This window comes from Balaenoptera physalus (genome assembly GCF_965194825.1).
Source record: "Balaenoptera physalus genome assembly, chromosome: 2".
Classification (NCBI taxonomy): Eukaryota; Metazoa; Chordata; class Mammalia; order Artiodactyla; family Balaenopteridae; genus Balaenoptera; species Balaenoptera physalus.
The window spans coordinates 127,811,652-127,832,605 of NC_138883.1; the positions used below are offsets into that span (position 1 = coordinate 127,811,652).

Sequence of the window (20,954 nt, forward strand, 5' to 3'; positions counted from 1 at the left end):
AGTGCTGGGTCTGTTCCCACTCCGTCCCTCCAACTGTGCACCTTCCTTGGCAGGAGCAGCCTCCACCCTAGTGTGGAGCTGCATTGGAGCCAGAAGTGCTCAGCGGGTGCTCAGCCTGGGCCAGGGTGCACTGGAGCAGTCACGGGAAGCTAGACAAAGTCCCAGACAGTTTCAATCTGCTTCCTCTGTCTTGTTTTGGGAGCAAGCAAGCATCTGCGCATGCCTCATGAGTGGAGTCTAGGTTTTCTCAGTCCTCCTGTTAGTTTTACTGGTTTTCAAACCAGCTAGGGGACTCATCTTCCAGGTGTTGGGCCCCCAGGCTGGGGCCCAATATGTGGTTCAAACCCCTCACTCCTCAGGGAGGATCTCCGCCCATGTAATCCCCCTTTCCTCTGAGCTCTTCCCAGAGGCACAGGTTCTGACCTGATCACTTCTCCTCCCTTCCTACTTGATTCCGTGTGGGTCTTTCTTACAGTCTTGGTCGCAATGGAGTCTTTCTGCCCATCTCCTGTTAGTTTTCAGTGAGAACTGCTCCACGTGTAGATCCATTTTTAAGGTGTTTTTGGGGGAGGTGAGATCATGTCCTCCTACTCTGCCATCTTGATCTCTCCCTCCGGAGACTCCTTGACAGGGTGTAAGGTGGTTTCACATTGAAGGAGGAGGTGCAGCTGTGTAAACATCAGAGCTTTGAGACCAAGAAGGAAATGCTTGTAATCACTGAGATCAACTGCTGTCCCCGTTCTGCAGGGGACCTTGAGACGGACACCTTCTGGAATGAGTGTGGGCCTTAAAGCAAGAGCATCAAATCTGGGCATGAAACTGGTCAAGGTTCAGTAATTTACATCCCTTGGGCCAGATGGGACCAAGACCTGCTTTTCTTTCTTAAAAATTGCTGGTTAACTAAGAAAAATCTGTACACTTTTAAAGTATTGTAAGAAACCAGCAACAATGATAGCAACAGCAAATCCCAAGAAACAAAAGAAGAATGTGTGAGACTCTGTTCCATAAAGCCTGAAATATTTTCTCCCTAGCTCTTCATAGAAGAAAGTTCACCAACACCTGCTCTAGAGGCACCCCAGCTTTCTGCTTTTACAGGCACACCAAGAAGATATTGTGTGTTCAATTCCAGACCACCGTGATAAAACAGATATCACAATAAAGTGAGTCACATGAATATTCTTTTGTTTCCCAGTGTGTGGAAAGTTACGTTTATATTATACTGTAGTCTATGATGTGTGCAATAGCATTGTGTCTGAAAAAACAATATACATACCTTAGTTAAGAAATAGTTTATTGGGGGAAGGCTTCAGCTGGCTAGCCCAGGGCCCTGGCCATCGAGAGCTCCAGCCAGCGTGCGGGGATGAGCGGGTCCCTGGGCCGGGCGGCAGCGGCTCTGCTGTGCTGGGGGCACAGCGCAGGCGGTGGCCTGTGGGGCCCAGGCGTGCGGGCGGCGAGCTCGGGCGTCAGCGGCTCGTCGGAGCACCTGGACATGCTGGTGAAGAAGGACAGGGTGGTAGTCTTCCTAAAGGGGACGCCGGAGCAGCCCCAGTGTGGCTTCAGCAACACCGTGGTGCAGATCCTGCGGCTGCACAGCATCCGCGACTACGCGGTCTACAACGTGCTGGACGACCCCCAGCTCCGGCAAGGCATTAAAGCCTATTCCAACTGGCCCACCATCCCGCAAGTGTACCTCAACAGCGAGTTCGTGGGGGGCTGTGACATTCTTCTGCAGATGCACCAGAATGGGGACCTGGTGGAAGAACTGAAAAAGCTGGGGATCCGCTCCACCCTCTTAGATGAAAAGAAAGATCAAGACTCAAAGTGAGGGTGGCCACACAAGGAAGCTGCTGGTGTCAGAATCTCACTGCCAGAAAAGCCTTCCCGATTCTAGTTTTTGCTCTTCAGATGACTGTTTGCACTGATTCCTCCAGTTTGTAAGCAGCCTGGTGATTTTAGCATGTCTGGTGTTTGAGCAAGGAATATCCTATCGTGAACATAATTGTAACCACTGCACCGTCATAATCAATGTTGTACGACGAGATTGCTGTAAACACAATTCCTTCTTATGTTGTCCTTTGCTCTTTGCTTGATTCAGGAGTAAACCTAGGAGCTTTTGAATCCTCATTATTATTCATGAGTCCTCTGCAAATATGTCAGTCTGCAAAGATAATATACCCCCCCTCCCCAATTTTTTGTAACTTGTTCTGTTTAGAAAAATGATGGACAAGGAAGAAAATAAGATAACCGGGGTGTTTTTTAAAATAAACTGCCAACCCAGGGGAAAAAAAAAAAAAAGAAATACTTTATTGCTAAAAAATGCTCATCATCATTGAGCTTTCAGTGAGTTGTAGTGGTAACATCAAAGATCACTAATCACAGATCACTGTAACAAATGTAAGAATGATGAAAAAGTTTGAAATATTGCGAGAATTACCAAAATGTGACACAGAGATGCAAAGGAAGCAAATTCCGTTGGAAAAATGACACCAATAGACTTGCTTAATGCAGGGTTGCCACAAACCTTCAATGGGCAAAGCACAAGAAAGCAAAGTGCAATAAAACAAGATAGCCCTGTGTAACAGTTTTTTGATTGTTAAGATCAACCAATACTGAGTACCATGAACTTAGAGGAGGCATAACTTGGGGTTATTAGTTCTAAAGTTGTTTGCTAATGATATGATTATATATTTAGGAGACTGAAAGGAGACAATGAAAAAGTTAGAACATGATAGAGATTACTAAAGGTTTGAGAGCAAAGATAAAAGTGTTCTCAAAAATGAATAAGAAAAAAATCCACCATTACCCCAGAAGTACTAGAAAAAATATTTTTAAAAAAGCACAAGAGAAGAATCACGAAGAGAAAATAAAGACACAAAACAATGATTAAATCAGTAATCAAAGAAAGTCACTCATTTAATAAATATACACGAGTATCTTCTTTGGATCAGGCATTGTTTTAGGTCCTGAAATCAAATTTAACACCAAAGATTCACCCTGGGAATTGGCAGAGACATTCTCACAGTGCTGGGAAGGGCTGTGGGAAGAGGTGAGAGGTATCATCCAGTGTTGGTGAGAGAATAAAACTGGGGTTTGTGGAGAGCTTTTTTGAGAAGCCCTGCCTGGAAGCCTGTCACGTCACATCTGCTAGCCCATCTCGCATGGCTGGATGGAAACCCCTGAGCTCCCACCACAGCAGCATCCACTGCAAACAGAAAACCAGTACCTGTGCCAGATGGCAAATGAGGTTTTTAAAATTATATTTGTCATATTTGTTCTGCAATAAATGAAACTCAGTTGTACAGTGAACTTTCAAGGATGATTCTAGCACATTCCTCTGTATTCCTGCACTGACTCTTCCTAAGACCCCAGACTTTGATCAGGAAAAAGCAACAGATCACCCAGTTCAGGTGTATACAAGTGCTGGAACCTTCATCAGAGAAGCACGTCATTAAAACGTGGTCCATTTCTCCCTTTTTTCCAGACTCTGTACTCTTTCTTATTTCAGAGGGTTGAGGATACAAAGACAGAGTCTAGAGTAGACAGTTCTTCTGTATCCGTTGTCCAGATGGAAAAACAAGACCCTCCAGCATGTGGCCCGAAGACCATAACCCTGGCCCTGCTTTGAAACATTCAGTACTTGATCCCAGTTTTTTGGCCTCCAGATTTTCAGCTTCTGAAAACCCCAAGGGCACTTCCTCCTTCTTACCTGGGAGCACATGGATGTGAGCTGATCTGCAAGAAATGCTTCACCTTTCCGTGTCCCGAAGTAACCGAGAACTTCAAAAAAAGACATTTTCCAATTGGGTTCTTTGCACAAGCTGGGTCAGGACAAGTCATCACACACACAGTTTTTATGGGATTAAACCATTTTTGCTTTTGTAGTTCCAGTAGAGAATGTTTTTTGAATCCAATTAACAAGAAGTCTTCAACGTCTATGGTCATTTATGCTTTTGGTTTTTAAGAGAGAATGGCAAATGATAAACAACTAGAGTGTCTGAGATTTATTAAAACCAAAGGATTCCAGAGGTTGTGTCTTGGAGTCATTTGAGTTTTGCTCCGTTTTCTGTGCCTTACACATCTATAGGGCTGCACAGTCCTAAAGGATGCCTCTGTGCTGCCTGGAAAGATTGGGCAGCAGAGGGCCCTGGTGATGGAGAAAGTGAGTCTTGGTCACCAGGTTATCCTTAGGGCTCCCTCTGCATGCCCTTCATTAGTTCCATATGTGAAGTGTGGTGTTGTTTTAAAGGGATTGTCCCATGTACTTATTCTTTGGAAAGTTACCATCCTGATTGGTAGGTGTAAGACAACATAGTTCAGAACATTTTCCATTTAGTCTAAAAACAGAAAGACCAAATTTACTTGCCTAAAAGAAGTCCCAGGGACAAAGAAATAAAAAAGAAGTGACTGCGTACATGCAGACAGTGTCCATGTACATACAGACAGAAAATCATTACATCCAGCTTCCTTTGCAGTACCAGGAGGGATTTTGCCCTGCCCTGTGCAGCCAGGCTTGTTGCATGACATGAGAGTATGTGGGCTCAACTGGGAAGCTGTTTATTTACTCATGTCACAGTGAATCTTTGGGATATTTCCATTGCAGAATTTTACAAACAGTTGCTTGGAGAAGCCATGGACTTTTACTGAAGAGTGTGCTAATCTGCTCTATCTGCAAAGACAGCCTTTGAATTTAAAGTCCTATCTTACTGAATTCCCATGGTGACTCATAATAAGACAGCGGGTTCAGGTTTACCATGCATCTGAGAACGGAGCAGATGGTGACAAGAGTTTATACCCAGCTCTCTCAGCAGAGTTTGGTGTAATTAATAAGTGGCAGAGTCTTACTGAGTAGTTGTGGATAAGGGTAACGATTTTTGTGTATGCTTTTCATTTTAAGTTTTAGATGCATCCTGTGGGGTGAAGAACTCGGCAAGTCTGAATCATTTGATTTCTCAATTTGACTAAATTCTGAGAAACGTACTGAACAGTAAGTGAGCTATGTTATGCTCACCCAAAAGTCACAGTATCTTTGAATTTGGGAAATTAATTTATGTATCCCAAACTTTCTGGCTACACATCCAGTTCTGGTCATTGTTTTGATCTGTTGCTATTTGTCAAAGTACTTCAAAAAACAAATGGCCATAATGGAAACTAAGAGCTACCATCTCATAAATAATCAGAGTAACTGTAGAGATGTGCTGTCTGAATTCATCCTTGTAGTCCTGAAGACTAATTTAGTCCATTAGATTCCAGTATGTTCTGTGACTTGATCAAAATTGATAAGTGATTAGCACTAAGTCTGAAACTGTGCCACTTTGTCTAAAATAAAATTGATTTTTAACTGCTTTTGTATTGCTAGAGTATGTATTTTCTTTTTTCTTTTTCCAGCTTTATTGAGATATAATTGACGCATAACTGTGTAAGTTTAAGGTTTACAATGGGTTGACTTGATACATTTATAAATTGCAAAATGATTACCACCATAATATTTGCTTCCACCTCCATCCCATCACATATTTACCATTTAATGTTTTTTTTTGGAAAGCTCTTAGGCTAAATGCAACCACTGTCACCAGTAAAACCATTTGTAAAGTCTACACACAAATGAATTTTGGATCCAATAGCCACTATTAAAATAATTTGAGGCCTCCATTTGTTGGTTAGGGAACACTAAGCTGCTGTAACAAGAAAATCCAAGTAATTCAATGATTTGAAGAGTATAGAAATTTCTTATTAGGAATTCCGAGGAACATTTCAGGCTGGTAGGCTGCTCTGGCCCCTCGGGCATTCAGGGAAGCAGGCTGACAATGAGTGCTCCATCTTTTCCAGCATGTGACTGCAAAGCCTGGAGGGTACTCCCTACTCTGTTCACAAGTCCCTTGGGGAGAACTAAGTTCTGGGGCTACAGCCAGCTGCAGGGGGGTCTGTGAAATGGGTTCTTGTCTGGCACTCTCTTCCCACGTGCAACCCTGTTCTTACTGAAAATTGGGAGAATGGATTTTGGTGGGCAAATACCAAGTAGTCTCTACTTCTATTGGTTTAGTTTATAGGCTAAATCCAAGTTACAAGAACAGTATGTTGACCTGTAATTTCTAAGTTTCTACTGATAACTGGGATAGTTAACTGTAACCTTTATTCCAGTTTGAAAATATGGTTCAATAAATATGGAGTCAAGGATATATTTCCAAATCGAGTCTTTATTACTGTTTTGTAAAAATTTCTAAACCCAGACTCCCAGTAGTGTTTCTTTTACTGTCTATGCTCATGATGGCATTGTCGCCACTGTGTAGTGACAGTGCACAGGATGGACTCACCTGGAAGGACTGAGCCCTTTTCATGTCTATTGACCATCAATCAGTTATTTGGATACCAACTACATTCTTCTCTCACCCTGTCAAGAAACCTGAAGTTTGGCAAATATTCTTTTTCATTTCTAACTTAAATGTCCCAGAGAGGAGATATGTGTTCCGAGACTGTATTGAGATGGTATGAAGGTAAATTATGCAAAGCAAAAGGATTTGCAACCATGTGTATAGCTTTCACCAGCCTGATGATAATGCCTTCAGATAGTCTGTTTATAGAACAAACATATGGATACCAAGGGGAGAAGTGAGGGTGGGATGAATTGGGAGATTGGGATTGACACTACTATACATACACTACTATGTATAAAATAGATAACTAATGAGAACCTACTGTATAGCACAGGGAACTCAATGCTCTGTGGTGACCTAAATGGGAAAGAAATCCAAAAAAGAGGGGATATATGTATACGAATAGCTCATTCACTTTGCTGTACAGCAGAAACTAACACAACACTGTAAAGCAACTATATTCCAATAAAAATTAATTAAAAAAATTTTTAAAAAGATGCAGTTTATTTCTAGTCTAGTTTTTATACAGAAAAACTTATAGCTTCAGGTCTCTGTTACTTCAGATACCCTAATGTTGAGAAAAGTAATATCAAAATGATGCCCAACATAACCAAAATTTTAGAAAAAAAATTTATTTAAATCAATTGAACCAGCATCATTTGTTTAAAAAAAATTACCCTTCAATATAAATTTCTCACTTCTAAAACACTTTTGTCCATCAAGAAAAGATAAAACAAGAAACCATAAAAGGAAGACCAAACGCATGTATTAGTATCTTTGCTGCCTTCATTCCCATTGCTAGTGCTAAAAATCTCTAGTCAAAAGGGACTTGCCAAAGACAAGGATTAGCAAGCAAGCCTGTAGGATGCTTACAAACATTTAATAAAATCGTAAAGTATTATACTTCTCAGCTTCTGTGGAGATAGTTCAAAATTTTGAATTCAAGCCCATGGTAAGAACACTGTGTGAAAAATCTGCAGTTTTGTTGCAGATAGGTTACTTGTTGTCATTGGTGGTATGTAAAGTGATGGTGGTAAAAATAAAATATGGAAAAAGCAGTTCAATGTTTGTATCTACACAGGAATACCAGATATAAATGAAACAGATTTCCTGTTTAGGTCAGTCTTTTTTTCTCTCTCTCTTTGGGGCTATTCAATGTAAAGTTTTCAATAAAAAGTCTGTAAACTGTGGGAAAAAAAGATGCAGTTTAGATGATTGAACCACTAGGTGGCACCACAGAGAACATAAGTATCTGTACCAATCACCAGGTGAAAAAGTTTGTTCTTTGCTTAAGTATCTGTATTTCGTAGCAGCAGAACTTGGTCCTAGAACCTCTGTGTGGCCAAAAGTTACTGAAGAATGAACCATGTTCCCCCTTCTAGTTTTTTCCCTAAAATATGTATGAACAGATACTGTCATTAATTACAACCTTTTATCAATGTTATAAAATTAAATGCTTAGAATATGGGCAATGCATTGTGGTTATAAACCAAGAGATGAAGAACAGTGGAAACTATATGATTTTAAAATAAGTACTTTAATTTACATGAAATTAAGGAGAATCTAAAATCCTAGTGGTTTTTAAAATTTCCAATATTGAACTACTTGTGGTCATGAACTTTCATGAGAGGAGAACCTTGTTCAAACATAAACCTTCTTCGTTCCGGAAGAGGCAGGGTGGTTACCTACTTGGAGTATCTCATGGCCTGTCATTGTGCTTCCCCATTGGCTGACTGGGCCTCTGGGCAGGGTTGAAGCCCCACTTGGCTGGTCCTACAAGGTCATGGCATGCTGCTCTGAGAAACAGCTCTCCAGCAAACAGCTGGCAGCTCCCAGGCTCTTAGAACTAACAGACTGTGTCATTGCCACCTGTTGTCAAATAGTCCTTGCCCACAGGACTCAACTCAGCTTCAGAAGGTCCCTGAGATTTCTAGAATGTCAGGATAAAAGTGTGTCAACGAGCAATGCAGTTCACTGAACTCTGTGGAATTACTGTGTTAAGTGTTAGGTGGAGTGAGCATGGTACAGAGGCCATTCCTGGTGAGTTCCTGCCCCAGAGGAGCATGAGATGATGGGAGCACAGAGCCATGCTGAATAGAATCACACGTGCCAGGCTGTGGGGTCTTGAGGACCGAGTCACTGTCTTCCTTTGCCAACTCCACTCTGCCAAGCTCATTGATTACTTTGTGCACTTGAAACTATATTGAACTGATAGCCCCCAAGCTCCCTCCTCTCTGTAAAAGGACTGAGACCTTAGGTCTGGCTTTTGTATTTCTCTCTTCAGTTCTTCTGTCTTCTAGAAGTTCTGACTCTAGTTCCATTGTTTCATCTGTGTAGTCCTAGTAGGACTTCGCATTTCTAAGGAAGCCACTAAATGCTGGTAAATATTCTGTAGTTTACTTTAGGTGGCAGTGCCTCAATACAGTTCAAATGAATGAAGCCATAAATAAAGCATTTTGAGTTTAATAGACGGGAAGGTCATAATACAAAGTAGGAATATATTAGGAATGAGGCAACTTGCTATTGCTCTCCTGGGTTTAATATTTTGTTTTCCGTTAAAGGTTAATAACTTACAGACAAGTGTGTCCATGCTGGCAGGAAATGAAAGGCCACATTATGGAGATGTTATTGTGTACTTTTAATGATGATGGGAGCTTTCACCAAACATATGTTCTTATATTTCTGGTGAAGTAAACTCCCCAGCTTCGTGGGTCCTTCAAGGAGGTCCCCGTGTGGTTAAGCCACACAGTTTGGTCTCATTCCTTATACTGGGCTGGGTGCATTCTGAACTCCGGCTGTCTGAGTAGTGTTTTTAATAAGTCTATGATAAAACAGTGTTCGATTGAGGTAACTACTCTTTTTGTTGTTGTTAAAATTAAACATCAGATTTTACCATGTAACTAGAAAACACTGTTCAGCTGCATAAAAACTTTCAGCTGTATAACAACTCTCTAGAATAATCACATCTCTCCCAAGTTTAAATCATGTGCTTATTGATATCTGTATGTACCAGTCAGATGCAGCTAAAGATTTATCATCAGTACCAGTTCCAAAGAAAATGCTAGGATTGATTTATGGAGCCAGCCTCCTATCTTCTATCTTCCCACCTTGCACTCCCACCAAAAAATTTAAAAAAGGAAAAAGGAAAAGAGAACTATTTCTCCTGCAAACTAAAACTCCAACTCTGACACCGGCTTAGTTGATAACCTCAAGTAAATTGCTTTCCAGAAGCAAGCCCACTTTAAAAAGGTAACTGGGACCTGGTGGGGGCTGGGGAATCACTTCTCCTCCCAGGGCACAAAATGTCTGAGAAGATCTACCTACCCCCTGCTTTAGCATTTTCACTGGGAGGCACTTCCATTTTTGAACAATTCTAATTATGGAAAAATTCATCTCATGCAGCTACAATCTGCCCCCTTTACTTCTGTCCTCTAACCCTGTATTTGCCTTCTGGTGTCTTACAGAACAAGTCTAATCTATCACCCATGGCTGCTTTTAAACACTGAAGTCTGTCACTGTGCTTCCATGTGTGCATGCTCAGCCACCCCAGACCCTCACCACGTACTGGGGTTTCTCACCCCACCACCCAACTGCCTTCTCTGGACGTTTGTGGGCTTGTGTTTATGGGGGTGTCTGTCATTGAGCCTGGCTGCTTTTATTTTTTTAATTTATTTTTTTAAATAGTTATTTAATTATTTTTGTCTGCGCTGGGTCTTTGTTGCTGTGCGCGGGCTTTTCTCTAGTTGTGGTGAGCAGGGGCTACTCTTTGTTGCAGTGTGCGGACTTCTCATTGTGGTAGCTTCTCTTGTTGTGGAGCATGGGCTCTAGGCATGCAGGCTTCAGTAGTTGTGGCTCGTGGGCTCAGTAGTTGTGGTGCACGGGCTTAGTTGCTCCGTGGCACATGGGATCTTCCCAGAGCAGGGCTCGAACCCATGTCCCCTGTATTGGCAGGCGGATTCTCAACCACTGCACCACCAGGGAAGCCTGAGCCTGGCTGCTTTTAAAACACTGGAAATAGTTCAGTCTTTAGCTTGAGAGTAGGAATACATATTCTTGACTAGATTTGGATAAATAGTTTAGATAGTTTATACTCGTTGGTAGGCCCCCTGAGGACCAGATATGTTTAGTTAATATTTAGTAGTTAATGCTTAATTAATGTTTATTGAACTCAAAAAGGACTTTTTAAAGAAACAATAAACACTAAAAAAAGAAATTAACAAATTACTGTCTTATTTGTAAAATAAGTGGATTCAGCTGAATTATATCTGAGATCCCTTTCAACTCTAATACTCGCTAATGACTTACATATAAAAGAAATCGATACATTACAGTTCAGTCTCATGAGGAGTTGCATTTTGTACTGCATAATGTAAACAGCAGATAGCGCATTACTTTTCTCCCTAATGAAGGACAAGCTCAAGGGGTGAGGTCTATACTGTATTTTAATTTCTTATGTGCCTAAGCCTGGCTAAACTGTTGCAAGGCAAAGGCAAAGTTGGAACCCTGGAAAAATGGGAACTTAAAAAAAGTTTCATATTTAGTTGTTGTCAATGTTTATGTCATAGCAATGACAGGATGTTAATATGGTGGGAATTGAATTCATAGAAAACATGCTCCTAGACATATATCTCTACTTCTGAAAACTTGAAATGATATCAAGTTGTTTCATTACAATAGGAAGATATTGGAGGCAGAGTTTCAGGAATATGTGAGTTTTCCTCTGGTAGGTCAGTGATGTTTATTAGTGGTAAGAACGTGGGGGCCAACTTCCCTCCTTCCTGTAGATCCCCCAGAATATACTCTGTAGAACATGTGGGTCTCTGTTCCTTCCATTTGTGACATCCCATGGATTTGGAGAGTCAAATTATCTTTTGGTGTTTTTTGTTGCTTTGAGGTGTGGTAGAAGATCTTTTCTTTTCTAGGGAAGTATTGAGAAAAGAGAAGAGGACAAAACAGAACTTAGCTTAGTCTACTGAGCTATGATCAGGCAATCGCTGGGGCCAAAATACAGCCTGATAGATCTCAGCAGTTTATGTGCTTTTTTTGAGAAACAGTAGAAAAAGAACCTCAGTGTACTTGGAGTTTTATCTCCACTGGAATCCTCTGTGGGGAATTTAACTGGACAGCTATAGCATCGTGTGGACTTCTCCTTTCATACAGGTAAAATCCTGGTCAAGTTCGATATGTCAACTTGGATTTATACTTTTAAAGGGGAAAGCATTCTCTGTGGAAAGGTGGCATTTCCCTGCTACATACATTCCCAGAAAATTACCAATTTTGCATGATCATACTTCTATGATATTGCTCAATAATAGCTGAAATAAATGAACTAAAGTGGTACTGGCTGTTTGCAAGAACTAAAGATTAGGTTTCTAGAAAAATCCTTTGGTCATTTACTTATGATATTTTAGATTTCCCTTTTTTTCCTAACCCCTGATAGACCTAGCAGTTCTTACTGTGATATACATATATTCACAGAAATCTTGCTTAATACTAACCATATATCTTTTGAACATAAAAGATGTAATCTGTTTTATTTATTCCATTCTTTTCTAAATATTCCTGAAATCATGGTGCCCTTTTATTCTGTGTCTCTGGTTTTTGGAGATACAGTAGTGCTTAATAAACCTTGCTGCTGAGTGGTCTGGAAGACCCATGGGCTCAGACTTTAGTCAAGAAAAAGCATCTCACTAACCTTTTGGAATAATTGGTACTGATTTTAATGAAATGCTGATATGTGCTTTGTGCTATGATTCAAATATTCCTCGTGGAAAAAAAAGAAGAGGTGCCATCAGAAAGGACACATTTAGAAGTAGACTCCAGGCCACTTGAAGGACTTTCAGGAAAGACTAGTGCTGCCCACACTTGCATGGAAAAGCTTCAGTTTCTTGGAAAATTTTAAAATAGTTTTCAGTCTAAAGCTCACTCAACCTGAAGCACTTAAGTCTTCCTTAAATGACTTTTCTTAAATAACTATACTGTGTGTTTTCCCAAAGCAATTTTTTAAAAAGTTTATAACTTATCATCAGTTGAAAAGGTGTCTTTTTCCTTTCTGGTAGTCTTTTTTTCTTACCAAAATTCACTAATCTTGAATGTCTGTGAAATTGAATTTCAAATGTAGAATACTTGACTCATTTAAAGTTAAATTTTGTTACTGATTTAATTATAGATTGTTTTTGTAAAGACTTTTTTTTTTCATCAAAAAAGCCTTATTTCTATCTATGTAGAAAACACAGTGAAACAAATCCTTATTGGAAAAAAAAGGAAAGACCCTTTAACCTCAGAGCAGGTATGGTAGTTATCGTGGATGGAGGAGCAGCTGCTGGGGTGGGGAGAGGGAGGGCCTGCTCAGGACTCAGGAGGTTGCTCCTGGATCACTTTTTCTGCATTCCCACTCCCCCTTGTCTTGGAAAATAGCACCATTTTCATGTGCATGCTTCGAAAATAATCCCTCTTCTGACTTTATCCTGTTAATTTTACACTTCAAGTTCTAGGAGTGAAGGAATTGATAACATTTATTTAAAATATTGCATAGCTAAACTTATGCTGTGTGCTGAAATGTTGGGAAGTAGCATGTCAAGGGTAAATGAAGCAAAATCAAAAACAAGCAATGAGGAAACACACAGACCTCTTCAATGTGAGTATGACTTTGGGGGATGCAGGGAGCTAATTTGACTACTAGCAGCTTCCAAGCAAAATGAAAGCATTGACATGTGCATGAATATTGCTAGGTTTTTAAATTCCCCAAACACATCAAAACATCTTACAACCCCCACTGCCTTCCCCTCTTCTGCTCTTCTTTCCCAGTCAAGGGAGCATTTTATAATGTGCTCTGCTCCAGTCCTCCCAAGCAAGAGGGTCTGCAGCTTAGTGACATAAGACATGTTTTGGAATCAGATGGAAGGAATTGGGAGGATTCATTTAGATGAAAACAACAAAGAAGGCTTGGAAGTGCTTCCGCTGTTTGCATTTTCCTGCCATCTCACTCTTGTGTTTCAAGGCTGCTGTGGCAGTTGTGGTAAAGTTTGTCCCCACTCAGAGGTTAATTCCCTGTGTCCACTTGAGGTTCCTGTTTCTTTCCTTCTCTTACGATGTCTTATGGAGGAGGCTGCTGTTGTGTTGCCAGCTGAGCAACTTTCCAGAGAACATCCCTTGGCTGAATGGAGCCACTGTGCCTGGAGCGGGGACAACAAATGACAGACAGCTGGCACAAGAGGCTGGCCCCTTTGCCACAGTGGAGTAATTCTGTAGTTGTGTCTGTGCTCCAGAGTGCCCCCATGGGGCCAGCTTGCCTCCAGCTAAGGCCCCGCTTGACTTTCCCTGCTGCCCTGACCTGCTTCCCTGCCTGTCCTGCTCCTGGGCACTCCCTCAGTATGTGACTGGCCCACAGCACCTTCCAGGCTCGACTTTCAGGGAGGCTGACCCAGTCAGGTCCTTCCCGTTGGCTTTGGCACCTAGAACCCTCGACTGCCAAGGTTGCTCTCCTTTCCAAGCCTGGCCTCCGCACCTCCCCTTCATTCTGTGAACTGCTGGACATCCCACACTAAACTCTCTTCTGTTCTCAGTTGAGTCAGTGTATATAGTTTGCAGGCACAGAGCTCTGACAGCTTGATGCCTGTGTCTGTCAGTATCAGCTCAGGAGAGAGAAGCTACAGAGTGGTTTGAACTGGGAAAGTATAGTATAAAGAATTGCTATAACTATAACAGAGGATTGAAGTAAAGGGGGATGGGATAGTAAGAAGTAAAGAGAACACTGAAAAATACAGGCATAGCATACAGAAGGAGATAGCTACCCAAGGAAGGGGCCCTGGTCTGAGATGCAGACATTGTCAAAGGGGCTGTGGCCATGGCTTGCTGGACAACAGAGGAGTCAACTGTGGTCCTGCACCAGTGGAACTTGCCAGAAATCCACCTTCCAAGTTGCTGGGGAAATCCGTTTACCCAAGGAGTCATTCTACTACAAAACCAGGGAGGGTGCTGTGCAGCTGCTGGCCACCGGGTACCACTGAGTTCTGTGCACTGAGGAGCCAGGTGCTGCAGGAGCCGGGCATGGTTGGGGGTGGGCACAGGGTGGGGGACAGCCTTTCCACTGGAGCCTGGAGCTGGAAGGGCCGAGTGCACTGAAGCAGCTGGGCCCTGGAGACATGGCTACACTGCAGCAGCCCGCTCAGAGAGCACTCCAGAACCCAGCAGCAAAGCCTTCACAGTGTCTCTCCAGCACCCCTTGCTGACAAAACTTACTGCCAATTGGCCAAGGAATCATATTTATAGGACCTAGATCTATTTTCATGCATCAGGCAATGAAGGAGAAATTCAGAGCTGAGAGGCAGTACATTGATAACTGGCACAGTGCCTCATTTCCTCATGTGATGCATTAGCAGGAGCTCTTTCCTGGTCACAGATAGGATAGGGAGTGTATGATAAATACACAGTGGAATTGCAAAAGGGTGGGACACTGAACAGGATGAATTGTAACCCTTTCAAAATGGAACCTGAAAAACATTGCCCAGAGCTGTAGTGAAGGCTTTGATCTAATCAGAGCCCCTGATCTCTCACTCTACCAGGCTTTCTGAATCTTCTGAGATGGACAGCACTTGGGGTCTGACTGCCATATTGTTACTGAGTCCAAGCTTGTACTGTTCACCACACGACAGGCCAATAATCGAGAGACAAGTTGTTGGGGCAAAGAATAACAACTTTATTTGGAAAGCCAGCTAACCAAGAAGATGGTGGGTTCATGCCCCAAAGAACCGTCTTGCCTGAGTAAGAAGTCAGGCTTTTTTTATACTAAAAGAGGAGGAAGTAAAGTCAAAAACTTCCTGGTTCCCATCAGCCTCCAGAGGGGAGGTGTGAATTTCTTCCTCCCTGTAGTCATTCACAGGTGAGCCTGGTCAGGATGTTTCTTGTGAGCTAAACAAAGGTATTTTAGCTTAATGGTCATTACCTGGGAGGCAGGGTTCCCAGAGATGGACCATTATGTGTAATTTAAGCTTATAGGCAACATCCGTTTAGTGATTAACTTGTAACAGGATACAAAAGGTTCTTCCCTATTACAATTCCCCACTGTCAACATCCATTCCACAACCTTGTGGTAAAAGAATGAAGACCATTCTGCTGAACTAAGGTGACAAATATTCCTTAGAATCTTTAGTTAGTCCTTTTTATCCACAACTATTTGAACCCAGTGAAACCTCTTAGCAATTTGTTGTTGTCTAATTCGTAATTGCATTTGGGGTTTTGGTTCGAGTTCCCAATACATATACTAAATTCCTGTGCTATTTATTTGGACAAAATTAAACAAATTGGCTGCCCCTTCTCCAGCTACAATGGAATTACCATCTGTTTCAGTTGGATAGGCAGACCTATTGGAGGCAAACTCATGAATAGTATAGTGCCCAAAGTTTTAATATAATTGGCAATTGCTAGGTCTTTTAACATTTATAGATTCTCCTACCTGGGTAGACATCTGGAATGGCCTACCATACAATATTTTAAAGGGGCTTAGTTTAAGCCTGCTTCTGGGAGCCACAGATCCATAGCAGGACAACTGGCAAGGCCTTATCCCAAGTTTAATGTCTCTTGACTTTTTAACACCATTCCTTTTTAATATATGATTCATTTTCTTGTTTTTTCCTGTTGATTATGGTCTCCAGGATGAATGTTGTTTTAATGCCTTAATCCAAATCAGGGGATAATTTCCCTAAGGAGGGCTTTAACCATTTCAGAGATTTTCTGTCCAGGCGGGATATCCTGAAAAAGTGTCCACACAAACACTAGCAGGTTATCTGAAATTTTTGCAGCTTGAGGCATTTGAGTAAAGTCTATTTTTCAGTCCTGGGGAAACCAAGATGGTGGAGGAGTAGGAGACATGGAGTTGATCTCTCTCCACAAATGAATCAAGAATACATCTACAGATGGAAGAATTCTCACAGAACACTGACTGAACACTAGCAGAAGACCTTGGACACCAGTAAGGACAAGAAAGATCCCCACATAACTGGGTAGGACAAAAGAAAGAAGGGAAAAAAAGAGGAGAGGAAGTGGGATGGGATCTGTGCCCCTTAGGGGGAGCTGAAGCAGAGAAGAGTTTCCCGCATCTGGGGAAGCGCCCTCACCAATGGGGAAATCAGTTGGGACAGAAGGGGAGCATCTTAGGCTGTCAGAGGAGGGTGAAACAGCCAGTCTGTGGCAGACAGGCCAGAGTGAGACCTACACAGATGGTCCATGCCACAGTCCTGCATGCCCCAGACTGTGACGTGTGTCTGCCGGTGCACACAGGGCTAAGAGCTGGAACGTTGGGATTGGAGAGCAAACTGGGGGAGAGGACTGCCATTGCCTGTGAGGAGACAGCCTGAGGGGACGGGAGGGAGGAAATCCGCAAACAGGAATGCTTGTGGAGGAAATCCAGACTGCCATAGAAGAAAGGCACCACTGTTGAGTGATGTGCAGGGGGTGGAGCCACCACTGCAGCCTCTCTCCCCCCATGCAATGGCCCCCTGCCCTGCCAGGCACTAGGAAAAGCCCCCACCAGGGCTGACCTCGTGCCGGTTCCCACTAGGGCCAGATCTCATGCACCTGTGACTTTCACTGTGCACCTGTCACCGCTGGGGCCCCTGTGACCCAGGCTGTCATGCCATCTCCATGCCCTGTCCTCACTGGGGCAGACCTGAGTGCTCTACGGCAGCTGTGGGAACACACTCCTGTGGGTGGCCCACACACAGAAGTGGAGCTAAAACCACAGCTGAGCCCCAGGGGCATGGCGACTGAGGAAGAAGAACAGAAATATTGCCATGCAGCTGCACAAACCACAGATTAAATCCCTGAGACTGGCTTGGTAAACCCTTCATCTACGCAATATCTGAATGGACAAGTGTTCCCACAACTGAAACCACTCTAGCTCTAGCAGCTGTGGACTTTGGGGACTAGTACATGTGGGAGTTGGGCCAGGTCAGAGTCTGAGCTGCCCCCACAGTGTCAAAGAAGGACCAGAGACCTACCTAGAGGTTTTGGAGGGCTTCCTGGAGAGATGGAGGTTGGCTGTGACTCATGGAGGGGGCAAAGACACTGACAGCTGAGTCCCCAGGGAAATATAATTTTTACTATTATGTTATGTTCTGTTGTTTTTTATTAATATTTGTTTTTGTTTTTATTTAGTTTTTAAAATTTTTTATATTTCTGTGTTACTTTTATGTTCTGTGTTTTTTCCTTGTTTTTTTCTTTCCTTTGTTCTATTTTGTTTTTATGTTATTTTATCATTTTTGTGTGTTTTGTTTTCTTTGCCTTTTCTTTCAGTTTGCAATCTACTTTTGTTTTTATTTTTGTTTTTGTTAGTTTGGTTTTTAATGGTTTGATTTCGTTTTGGGTTTATCTGGTTCTCTTGATTTTTGTTTTTCTGTTTTTGTTTCTTATTTTGTATGTGTCTGTGTGTTTGTTTTTGTTTGGTTTTGCTTTTACCATTTGCCTGGGGTTTTGTTTGTTTGTTTTCATTTGTTTTCTTCTCTATCAATTTTTTCTGTTTTCTTTTTTTTTCCTTTTTGCCGAGCCATGTGGCTTGCGGGGTCTTTGTTCCCAGGCCACAGGTTGGGCCTGAGCCTCTGGGATGGCAGTGCCAAGTCCAGGATGCTAGAACGCCAGAGAATTCCTGGCCCCAGGGAATATTATTAGGTGAGAGCTCTCTTGGAGGTCTCCATCTCAACTCCAAGACCTGGATCCATCCAACTGCCAGCAGGCTCCAGTGCTGAACACCCCACACCATACAACAGGAAAGACAGGAATACAAACCCACCCATCAGTAGACAGGCTGCCTAAAGTCGTACTAAGCACACAGACACCTCAAAACACATCAGCCGTTGCCCATCAGAGGTAAAAGAATCCAGCTCCACCCACCAGAATGCAGACACCAGTCCCTCCCACCAGCAAGCCTACACAAGCCACTGGACCAGCCTCACCCACTGGGGGCAGACACCAGAAGCAAGAGGAACTACAACCCTGCAGCCTGTGGAAAGAAGACCTCAAACACAGTAAGTTAGACAAAATGAGAAGACAGAGAAATATGTTGCAGATGAAGGAGCAAGGTAAAAACCCATGAGACTAAATAAATGAAGAGGAAATAGGCAAACTACCTGAAAAAGAATTCAGAGTAATGATAGTAAAGGTTATCCAAAATGTCAGAAATAGAATGGAGAAAATACAAGAAACGTTTAACAAGTAACTAGAAGAACTAAAGAACAAACAAACAGTGATTGAAAAACAGAATAACTGAAATTAAAAATACACTAGAAGGAATCAACAGCAGAATAACTGAGGCAGAAGAACGGATAACTGACCTAGAAGATAAAATAGTGGAAATAACTACCTCAGAGCAGAATAAAGAAAAAAGAATGAAAAGAACCGAGGACAGTCTCAGAGACCACTGGGACAACATTAAACACACCAACATTTGAATTATAGGGGTCCCAGAAGAAGAAGAGAAGGAGAAATGGCCTGAGAAAATATTTGAAGAGATTATAGTTGAAAACTTCCCTAACGTGGGAAAGGAAATAGTCAATCAAGTCCAGGAAGTGCAGAGAGTCCCATACAGGATAAACCCAAGGAGAAACATGCTGAGACACATATTAATCAACCTAACAAAAATTAAATTCAAAGAAAAAATATTAAAAGTAGCAAGGGGAAAGCAACAAATAACATACTAGGGAATCCCCATAAGGTTATCAGTTGATCTTTCAGCAGAAACTCTGCAGTCCAGAAGGGAGTGACAGGATATATTTAAAGTGATGAAAGGGAAAAACCTACAACCAAGAATACTCTACCTGGCAAGGCTCTCATTCACATTTGAAGGAGAAATCAAAAGCTTTATGGACAAGCAAAAGCTAAGAGAATTCAGCACCACCAGACCAGCTTTGCAACAAATGTTGAAAGGATTTCTCTAGGCAGGAAACCCAAGAGAAGAAAAAGATGTACAAACACAAACCCAAAACAATTAAGAAAATGGTAATAGGAATATACGTCATCGATTATTACCTTCAATACAAATGGATTAAATTCTCCAACCTAAAGACACAGACTGGCTGAATGGATACAAAAACAAGACCCATATATATGTTGTCCTCAAGAGAACCACTTCAGACCTAGGGACACATATAGCCTGAAAGTGAAGGGATGGAAAAAGATATTCCATGCAAATGGAAATCAAAAGAAAGCTGGAGTAGCAATACTCGTATCAGATAAAATAGACTTTAAAGATTGTTACAAGAGATAAGGAAGGACACTAAATAATGATCAAGGGATCAATCCAAGAAGAACATAATAACAATTGTAAATATTTATGCACCCAACATAGGAGCATCTCAATACATAAGGCAAATGCTAACAGCCATAAAAGGGGAAATTGATAGTAACACAATAATAGTGGGGGACTTTAACACTCCACTTACACCAAAACATAGATCATCCAGACAGAAAATTAATAAGGAAACACAAGCCTTAAATGACACATTAGATCAGATAGACTTAATTGATATTTATAGGACATTCCACCTGAAAGCAGCAGAATACAGTTTCTTCTAAAGTGCACATGGAACATTCTCCAGGATAGATCACATCTTGGGTCACAAATCTAGCCTCAGAAATTTATGAAAATTGAAATTGTTTCAAGCATCTTTTCCAACTATAATGCTATGAGATTCAAAATCAATTACAGGAAAAAAATTGTAAAAAACACTAACATGGAGGCTAAACAATATGCTACTAAATAACCAAGAAATCACAGAGTAAACCAAAGGTGAACTGAAAAATTCCTAGAAAAAATGACAATGAAAACACGATGACCCAAAACCTATGGGATTCAGCAAAAGCAGTTCTAAGAGGGAAGTTTATAGCAATACAGTCCTACCTCAAGAAACAAGAAGCTCAAATAAACAACCTAACCTTACACCTAAAGCAGCTAGAGAAAGAAGAAACAAAACCCAAAGTTAGTAGAAGGAAAGAAATCAAAGATCAGAGCAGAAATAAATGAAATAGAAAGAAAGAAGGAAAAAAAATAGCAGAGATCAATAAAACTAAAAGCTGATTCTTTGAGAAGATACACAAAATTGATACACTTTTAGCCAGACTCACTAAGAAAAAATGGGAGAGGACTCAAATCAATAGAATTAGAAATGAAAAAGGAGAAGTTACAACGGACACTGCAGAAGTACAAAGGATCAAAAGAAACTACTACAAGCAACTATATGCTAATAAAATGGACAACCTGGACAAAATGGACAAATTCTTAGGAAGGTACAAACTTCCAAGACTGAACCAGGAAGAAATAGAATATATAAACAGACCAATCACAAGTAATGAAATTGAAACAGCAATTTAAAATCTTCCAACAAACAAAAGTCAGGAGCAGATGGCTTCACAGGCGAATTGTAGCAAACAATTAGAGAAGAGCTAACAACTATCCTTCTCAAACTCTTCCAAAAATTTGCAAGGGAGGAACACTCCCAAACTCATTCTACAAGGCCACCATCACCCTGATACCAAAACCAGACAAAGGTATCACGAAGAAAGAAAATTACAGGCCAATATCACTGATGAACA

General features: G+C 41.6%; 1 protein-coding gene and 1 pseudogene across 2 annotated transcripts in view; both read left to right on the plus strand.

Moving 5' to 3' along the window:
* The window catches only part of GABRG3 (gamma-aminobutyric acid type A receptor subunit gamma3), a 575,951-nt gene that overhangs the window by 115,279 nt on the left and 439,718 nt on the right, over positions 1-20,954 (plus strand). The gene's annotated exons all lie outside the window — the stretch shown is intronic.
* LOC309655235 (glutaredoxin-related protein 5, mitochondrial pseudogene) overlaps positions 1-20,954 on the plus strand; it is a 28,948-nt pseudogene continuing 7,994 nt past the window's right edge. Inside the window, exon 1 of the transcript in view lies at positions 1-20,954. This exon is cut by the window's right edge and continues 7,994 nt beyond it. The product of the transcript in view is annotated as a glutaredoxin-related protein 5, mitochondrial pseudogene (transcript).